The 7,790-nt window shown below is 46.4% G+C and overlaps 1 long non-coding RNA gene across 1 annotated transcript; it reads left to right on the top strand.

Annotated features, from left to right (window-relative positions):
• The first annotated feature begins 857 nt into the window (after positions 1-857).
• Positions 858-7,272, top strand: LOC118550230 (uncharacterized). The gene is made up of 3 exons (XR_004924449.2): positions 858-1,022; positions 5,653-5,773; positions 5,874-7,272. It is a non-coding gene; the product is annotated as an uncharacterized LOC118550230 (long non-coding RNA).
• The last annotated feature ends 518 nt before the right edge of the window (positions 7,273-7,790 follow it).

Genomic DNA, 7,790 nt, shown 5'->3' with positions numbered 1-7,790 from the left:
GCTTGGGCCCTGCTGGTATGGCAAAGGCCGTCCTAAACTCCAACCCCAGCCCCCTCTGAAGACATCCACAACCCAGCGTCAACTGCCAGATGCCTGCAGAGGTAGCCAGTCCTTCCTCCCATCTGCCAGGCTCCACCTTTCAGTGTGAAATATTCTGTTTCTAGGGGGGTTGCAGCACGTCACCTTCTGTCTCAGGGTGATTTCTAACTGTCAGCATGTTCAAACAGGCAGACATCAGCCTCCGCACTCACAGGAAGCCCACACAGAGTGGTGAGGGGATTGTTCCATTCCAGGTGATGAGAGGACCCCAGAATTTAAAGATTGATTGTTTATTTATTTATTTATTTAATTGACAGAGAAAGAGAGAGAGAGCGCACAAGCAGGGGGGAGCGGCAGGCAGAGGAAGAGGAAGAAGCAGGCTCCCCGATGAGCAGAGAGCCCAACGCAGGGCTGGATCCCAGGACTCTGGGATCACGGCCTGAGCCAAAGGCAGATGCTTAACTGACTGAGCCACGCAGGCATCCCGAGAGGACCCCTGAATTTAACAGGATCTCTGGGTAAGGGCGCTTTGAGTCCCCATCAACTCTTCACAGAGGCATGGCACTGTTGGGCTGGGAAGGGGGTGCCCAGGATGTCCCATTCATTGTTCCTAATCTATCCCCATAGAATGGAGCAACCCAACTCCCTGGGGATGTTCAGTGGCTCAGCTAAAGCCTGGGAACAAAGGTGTTTTCACAACAGGAACCGTTGGGCTACCTAGGAATGATTCTTATCCTAGGAATGACTCTTTCTTTCTTTCTTTCTTTCTTTCTTTCTTTCTTTCTTTCTTTAGGCTCCACGCCAAGCATGGAGCCCAATATGGGGCTCAAACTCACAACCCTGAGATCAAGACCCATGCTGAGATCAAGAGTCAGATGCTTAACTGACTGAGCCACCCAGGCGCCCCAGGAATTACTGTTTCTGCTAAAGCCCCAGGAGCTGTCCAACCTGCTCATCCCTCCTGCCACTCGGGTTCTGTGCAGGTAAGAACAGAGGCTACAGAACTCTAGATATAGGCATGGAGATGCTGCCTAAGGCCCTGGGCACAGGGGTGCACTGGTACCTGGCTTGACAGACTCAGGGTGAGCCCAGGGTCAGCTAGAGAAAGCAGCAAGAGCTACGGCAGCTCCCAGAGTCCTCTGGACCGCCTCCTTTCTGCTGTTACCCCTTCCCATCCCTTCTGCCTCCAGCTGGGAAGAAGGCCTGGGAGGTAGACATATAAGAGCTAGGAGAGGGTGGAGTCCCCCGGGGAGTGGTCATCTGGGGACCTTGGTTGGAAAGGATAACCTTCTTGCTTAAACCTCTGGAGTGCAACTCTCACCCCAGCACCAAGGCCCAGCCCAGCATGTGAGGAGGAGCTCACAGGGTGCCCCTCCGCGAGCAGCCCTGCTGGCCACTTTCCAATTTTGCCCCTGTAGGCCCTGTGTAAACTGTCTCCACTAAGTCCTAGGTAGGGGTCCTCCTCCACATCTCTGGCCAAAGCCAGACTTTGTGTCAGGATCTGGCATAGAAGCAAGTTTTCCTCCCTACCTCAGCCCTTTACCTGCTACAGGTTTATCCAATGCCTCACAGCAAGACTCCCATCCCATACATTTAATTCTCAGCAGAACATTGAAATAAACCATCCCCATTTTCAGAGCTCAGGCTTACAGCTTAAGTGACTTAGTTCTGATCACTCACCTAAGAAGGGGCCGGCCTGCTTTCCTTTCCTCCTCGCATGGCTCTGGGCGTGTTTTAGAGCTGGAGAAGGATGGTATGTGTATGTGCACGCGCAGGTGCACGGGTGTGTGTGTGTGTGTGTGTGTGTGCGTGCACACACGCACATGCACGCACATGCTAGGGCCAGGGGGTTAGCAGACATGCTGCCCTACGGTGTCTCCCCACACACCTCTTGGTGGTGGAAACCATTCACCCACCTACAGAGCTCCCAGGAGGGGCACAGACAAAAGCAAGCAGCTGCCCCACCCCCACTCGACTCAGCCCCCATGAGGCTGTGGGCTCAGTCGGTGCCAGAGCTGTGCTGAGTGTCCTTATGCTCTTGGACACATTTCTAAATAATCTATGCATCAAAGAAGTCACAAGGGAAAACTAGAAAATGTTTCAAATTAAATGATAATGAAACACAGTATATCAAAACTAATGGGATGCAACTGAAGTCATGTGTATATTTAAGTGCCTACATTAGAAAAGAAGAATGGTTGAAAATGAGTTATGCAAACTTATATAAGTGGTGAAATGGTGTTGGAGTAAGTAAGTGACTATCTGTTTTACCTGTACCTTGAAGCCTTCACAAAAATTAATTTCAGATGGAGCATCAGCATAATTCTGAAGGTAAAACAGTGGAACTTCTGGAGAAACATAGAATATCTTTATAACCTTGGACTAGGCAAAGATTTCTCTTTTTTTAATTTCATTTATCTGACAGGGAGAGAGCACAAGCAGGGGAAGCAGCAGAGGGAGAGGGAGACGCAGGCTCCCAACTGTGGGGCTCGATCCCACACCCTGGAATCATGACCTGAGCTGAAGGCAGACACTTAACTGATTGAGCCACCCAGGTGCCCCTAGGCAAAGATATCTTTCTTTTTTTTTTAAGATTTTATTTATTTATTTGTCAGAGAGAGAGAGAGCACACGCAAGCAGGTGGAGAAGCAGGCAGAGGGAGAAGCAGATTCCCTGCTGAGCAGGGAGCCCGATGTGGGACTCGAATCCAGACCCCTGGGATCATGACCTGAGCCAAAGGCAGACACTTAACTGACTGAGCCGCTCAGGCGTTCCCTAGGCAAAGATTTCTTAAACAAGACACAAATGGGGCTCTTGGCTGGCTCAGTCGGTGAAGTGTGCAACTCTTGATCTCGGGGTCATGAGTTCGAGCCCCATGTTGGGTGTGGAGCCTACTTTCAGAAAAAATAAAATAAAATATTTTAAAACAGAAACAAAAGACTAGACTCAGAAATCTCTCAGCATCAAAGGTTGATAAATTAGACTTCATTAAAATTAAGAACTTATGGTCATTAGTTAAAGATATTTAAGAGGGGTGCCTGGGTGGCTCAGTCGGTTAAGCGGCTGCCTTCGACTCAGGGTCCTGGGATGGAGCCCCATGTCGGGCTCCCTGCTCAGCGGAGAGCCTGCTTCTCCCTCTCCCTCTGCCTGCTGCTCTGCCTACTTGTGCTCTCTATCGCTCTGTTAAATAAATAAAAACCTTAAAAAAATTTAAAGATATTTAAGAAAATGAAAAGATAAGTTACAAACTGGAAAAAGAATGTGGCGATACATGTATTAAAAAAAAAACACCTGCAGAGTATATAAAGAATATATAAGTAATATATTATATTATAATATATTATATATATAAGTAATTTCCACACCCAAAGTGGGGCTTGAACTTACAACCTCAAGATCAAGAGTCACATGTTCTACCAACTGAGCCAACCAGGTTCCCCTCGTTATTTTAATTCACATTTCTGAATGAATTAAACTTCTCTAGTGATATTGAGCATCTTTCCACATGCTTGTTGAACTGACAGGGCGCCTGGGTGGCTCAGTTGGTTAAGCATCCGACTCCTGATTTCGGCTCAGGTCATGTTCTCAGGGTCGTGAGATCCAGCTGCATGTTGGGCTCTGTGCTCAGCATGGAGTCTGCTTGAGATTCTCTCTCTCCCTCTGCCCCCCCTCCATTCATGTGTGCTCTCTCTCTCTCTCTCTCAAGATAAATAAATAAAATTCAAAAATAAATAAAGAAATTTTAAAAATAAAACCATAACGAGATACTATTATACACTAATTACATTGGCTAAAATTAAAAAGATTGACAAAACCAAGTGTTGGTGAGGATATGAAGTAACTAGAACTGGTAAGAGGTAAGCTAGAAAACTGCAATATTCGCTATAACTGCTACACCTGACCTATGATCCAGCAAGTTCACTCTTTGGTACAAACCCAGGAGAGCTGAGTGTGATTTCTACTAAAATGCATGTATAGAATGTTCTTGGCAACTTTATTCATAATAGCTAAAAACTGGAAACAATCCAAATACGCAACACCAGGAAAATGGATGAATGATGATATATTCATACTGTGGGAAACTACACAGCAATAAAAACAATGAACTGCTGTACACAACAGGGATGAATCTCCCAGACATAATGTTGGATGAAAGATGACAGCCACAGGGATGCCTGGGTGGCTCAGTCGGTTGGGCGTCTGCCTTCGGCTCAGGTCATGATCCCAGGGTCCTGGGATCGAGCCTCATATTGTCCCTCCCTGCTCAGCAGGGAGTTTGCTTCTCCCTCTCCCTCTGCTGCTCCCCCTGCTTGTGCTCCCTCCCTCTCCCCCTCTCTCTCTGTCAAATAAATAAATAAAATCTTTAGAAACACACACACACAGGAGCGCCTGGGTGGCTCAGTCGGTTAAGCGTCTGACTCTTGGTTTCGGGTCGGGTCATGATCTCAGGGTCATGGAATGGAGCCTCGCATTGGGCTCTTTGCTCAGCACCGACTCTGCTTGTCTCTCTCCCTCTGTTCCTCCCCTCACACACACACTCTCCCCCTATCAATCTCTAAAGTGAAGTTTAAAAAGGCATCCTTGAGACCAGTGGGGACGACAGCACTCAATTACTGTTGTGCTCAGATGTAATTGTGTGGAACACTGACATTTAGGGCCAGATAATGCTCCTGAGAGCTCAGCAGCACTTCTGGTCCCTGCCCACTAGGTGTCAGGGGCACGGCACCTGTCAGCTGCAACAAGCAGAAATGTCTGAGAAACTTGTGGAATTAGGTAGTGCTAACAGTTGCCTCACGTCACGAATATACAAAAACGCACTGGACTGTACATTTGAAAATGGTTAAAATGGTGAATGTTACGTGATGTGAATTTTTTCTCCATAAAGAATATAATTTAAAAATGTCTGCATTGGGCATTGGCAAATATCCCCTGCGGGACAAAATCGCCCCCAGCGGAGAACCATTGGTGCGGAGAGTACAGCGCTTGGGGGGCGGGGATGCAGGCTGAAGGCTTTAGGAAGGAAATGTCTTGTTTGTAACTTACTTTCAAAGAGCAGAAGTGGCAAAATGTTAACCATTGGTGAAACTAGGTGTCAGATGTGTGGGTTGTTCATTTTACTATTCTGTGGACTTTGTATAAATTTGAAATTGTTCAAAACCAAAAGAAAATACAGCTTCGAAATTTCTGCTTACAACATCCCAAGGGACCCGTGCTAGGTGCCAATTGTGCGGCCTCCTTTTTTTTTTTTTTTTTTAAAGATTTTATTTATTTATTTATTTGAGAGAGAGAGAGAGACTGAGAGAGAGAGCACATGAGAGGGGGGAGGGTCGGGAGGGTCAGGGGGAGAAGCAGACTCCCTGCCGAGCAGGGAGCCCGATGCGGGACTCGATCCCGGGACTCCAGGATCATGACCTGAGCCGAAGGCAGTCGCTTAACCAACTGAGCCACCCAGGCGCCCTGTGCGGCCTCCTTTCAGACAGATTTTTAAGTGCCTACATGGGTTGGGTTGCTCAGTCCTCATTCCTTCAAGGGAAGACTCTTTCCTTATCTCTCATCTCCCCTTCCTCTCTGTCTCTTGTCTCTCTCTTCTCTCCTGTCCTATCCCACTCCAAGGCTGCCTTGAACACACTGGCCCCGTGGCACCACTGACCTGTAGAGAGAAAGGCATCCCATCCTGTGGACAATCATCCACCCAGACTGGGTGCAGATCATGGGCTCTGTCAGTTCCTTTGTGGTGAGTATTCTCCCCTGTGGTGACTTTAAAACATGATCACAAAATTCTGTAGCACTGGTCCCAGTAAGAGACAGGGTCTCTGTCCCCTCTCCTTAAATAGGAACTGCAACTGCTTAAGGCACAGAATAGTGTGGAAAAGCCTAGTATCTGCCGTTTCCTGTCTCTTTTGAGATACTTGCTCTTGGAACGCAGCCACCATGCTGTAAGGAAGTCCAAGCCACCCTGTGGAGAGAAGCCGCATGCAGCAGCAACTCGAAAGCCCGGTGAGTGAGTCATCTTGGAAGTGGCTCTTCCAGCCCCAGCTGACGCCACGTGGGGCAGAGGTAAGCTGTCCCTGCTGAGCTCTCCCTGTTGTACAGCTTTTCATGCAAACTACATGATTGTGCTGTCTTAAGTCACTAATTTTTGGAGTGGTTTGTGTGCAGCCATAGATAACAGATGCATCCCCTGCCCCCCTCCCCAAACTGGGGGCCACAGGCTTGGGAGGCGGGAAGTGGGCCAGCTTGTTGTCCCTGGAGCTGGGACCTAGGTCAGCACTTATTTCTTCAACAAATATTTGTTGAGTGTCCACCAAGTGCTAGACACTGTTCCAAGGGCCAAGGAGTTAGCAGTGAATGAGACAGACCCAGAGAAAGGGGGTTGGGGAGAACCGTCTTCTTGGGGGAGGTTATTTCTAAGCTGAGGCCTGTCTGAGGAAGAGGAGTCAGCCATGCCCAGAAGCAGAGAAAGGGCAGATGCAATACCATGTGCTAGTTCTGGGTGAGGTTGCCAGATTTGGCGAATAAAAAATAAAAATTTAACACCCAGTTAAACTTGAACTTTAGATAAATAATGAAGATTTTTTTATATATATATACATATACCCCATGTAGTTTTGGGGACATACTTATATTGAAAAGTTATTCTTTGAATGGAGCATTGGGTATTATATGCAAACAATGAATCATGGAACACTACATCAAAAAATAATGATGTGATGTATGGTGATTAACATAACATAATAAAATTTAAAAAATAAAAAATGAAAAACTTATTCATTACATATCTGAAATTCAAATTAACTGGGAGTCCCGCATTTTATCTGGAACCCTAGCTCTAGGACAGAAAAGAGAGAAAAACTCATGATTTCAAGAGACAGTTCAGAAAGCTGGAGGTAGCACAGTGGCAAACAGGGAGTAACATCAAAAGTAAAGGTCACAAAAGGCCAGCTTGCCAGGTGCATTTTGAATTTCATCCTGAAGCAATGGGGAGCCATGAGAGGGTTTAGAGCCGGAGAGTGACACAATCAGATTTGTGTGTTGGAACGATATTCAGGGCTACCATATGGAGGGGATGGGAGAGCCTGCAGGCAGGGAGATCAGGAGAAGGAGTCCTTCGCCCTGCAAGGTTCATATTCTGCACTGTAACCACAAAGCCATGAGAATGTTGAACTAACCCCCACTTTCCACTTTTCTATAATGTGTTTTAAGCTCTAAGTTTCCCCTTAACTACTGCTTCAGTGTATCCCACAAGCTTTGATATATTTAGTTTTATCATTCCATTCATGATGTTATCTAATTTCCCTTCAAATGTCTCCTTTGAGCTCTGAATTCTTTAGATGTGTGTTGTATTATTTCCAAATATCTGAGATTTTTCTGTATATCTCATTGTTATTTCTTTTAATTTCCTTCCATGGTGGTCAGAGAACATATTCTGTACTTTCTTTAAATTTTATTAGTATTGTTTGATGGGTGAGCATATGGTCTATCCTGGTGATGGTGCCACGTCTGCGGGAATCACAGGTGGAGTGCCGCAGCTGTTGAGGTTAGTGTTCTGTAAATGTCAGCTACGGGAGGGGTAGTTGACAACGTTCTTCTTGCATTTTCTTCTCTGCATTTTCTCATTTTTCAGTCCAGCTCTTCTATCCACCGATGGCAGTGGGGTGTAAAAATCTTCAGCGATTATTATAGATTAGTCAAGTTTTTCCCTTTCTTGTCAGTTTTTTCCTCAACTATTTTGAAGGTCTGTTGCTCGATAT

Source organism: Halichoerus grypus, chromosome 15 (genome assembly GCF_964656455.1).
Source record: "Halichoerus grypus chromosome 15, mHalGry1.hap1.1, whole genome shotgun sequence".
NCBI classification, from domain to species: Eukaryota; Metazoa; Chordata; class Mammalia; order Carnivora; family Phocidae; genus Halichoerus; species Halichoerus grypus.
Note: the sequence above shows the minus strand (reverse complement) of the source record. Positions and strands in the feature narration are given on the sequence as shown.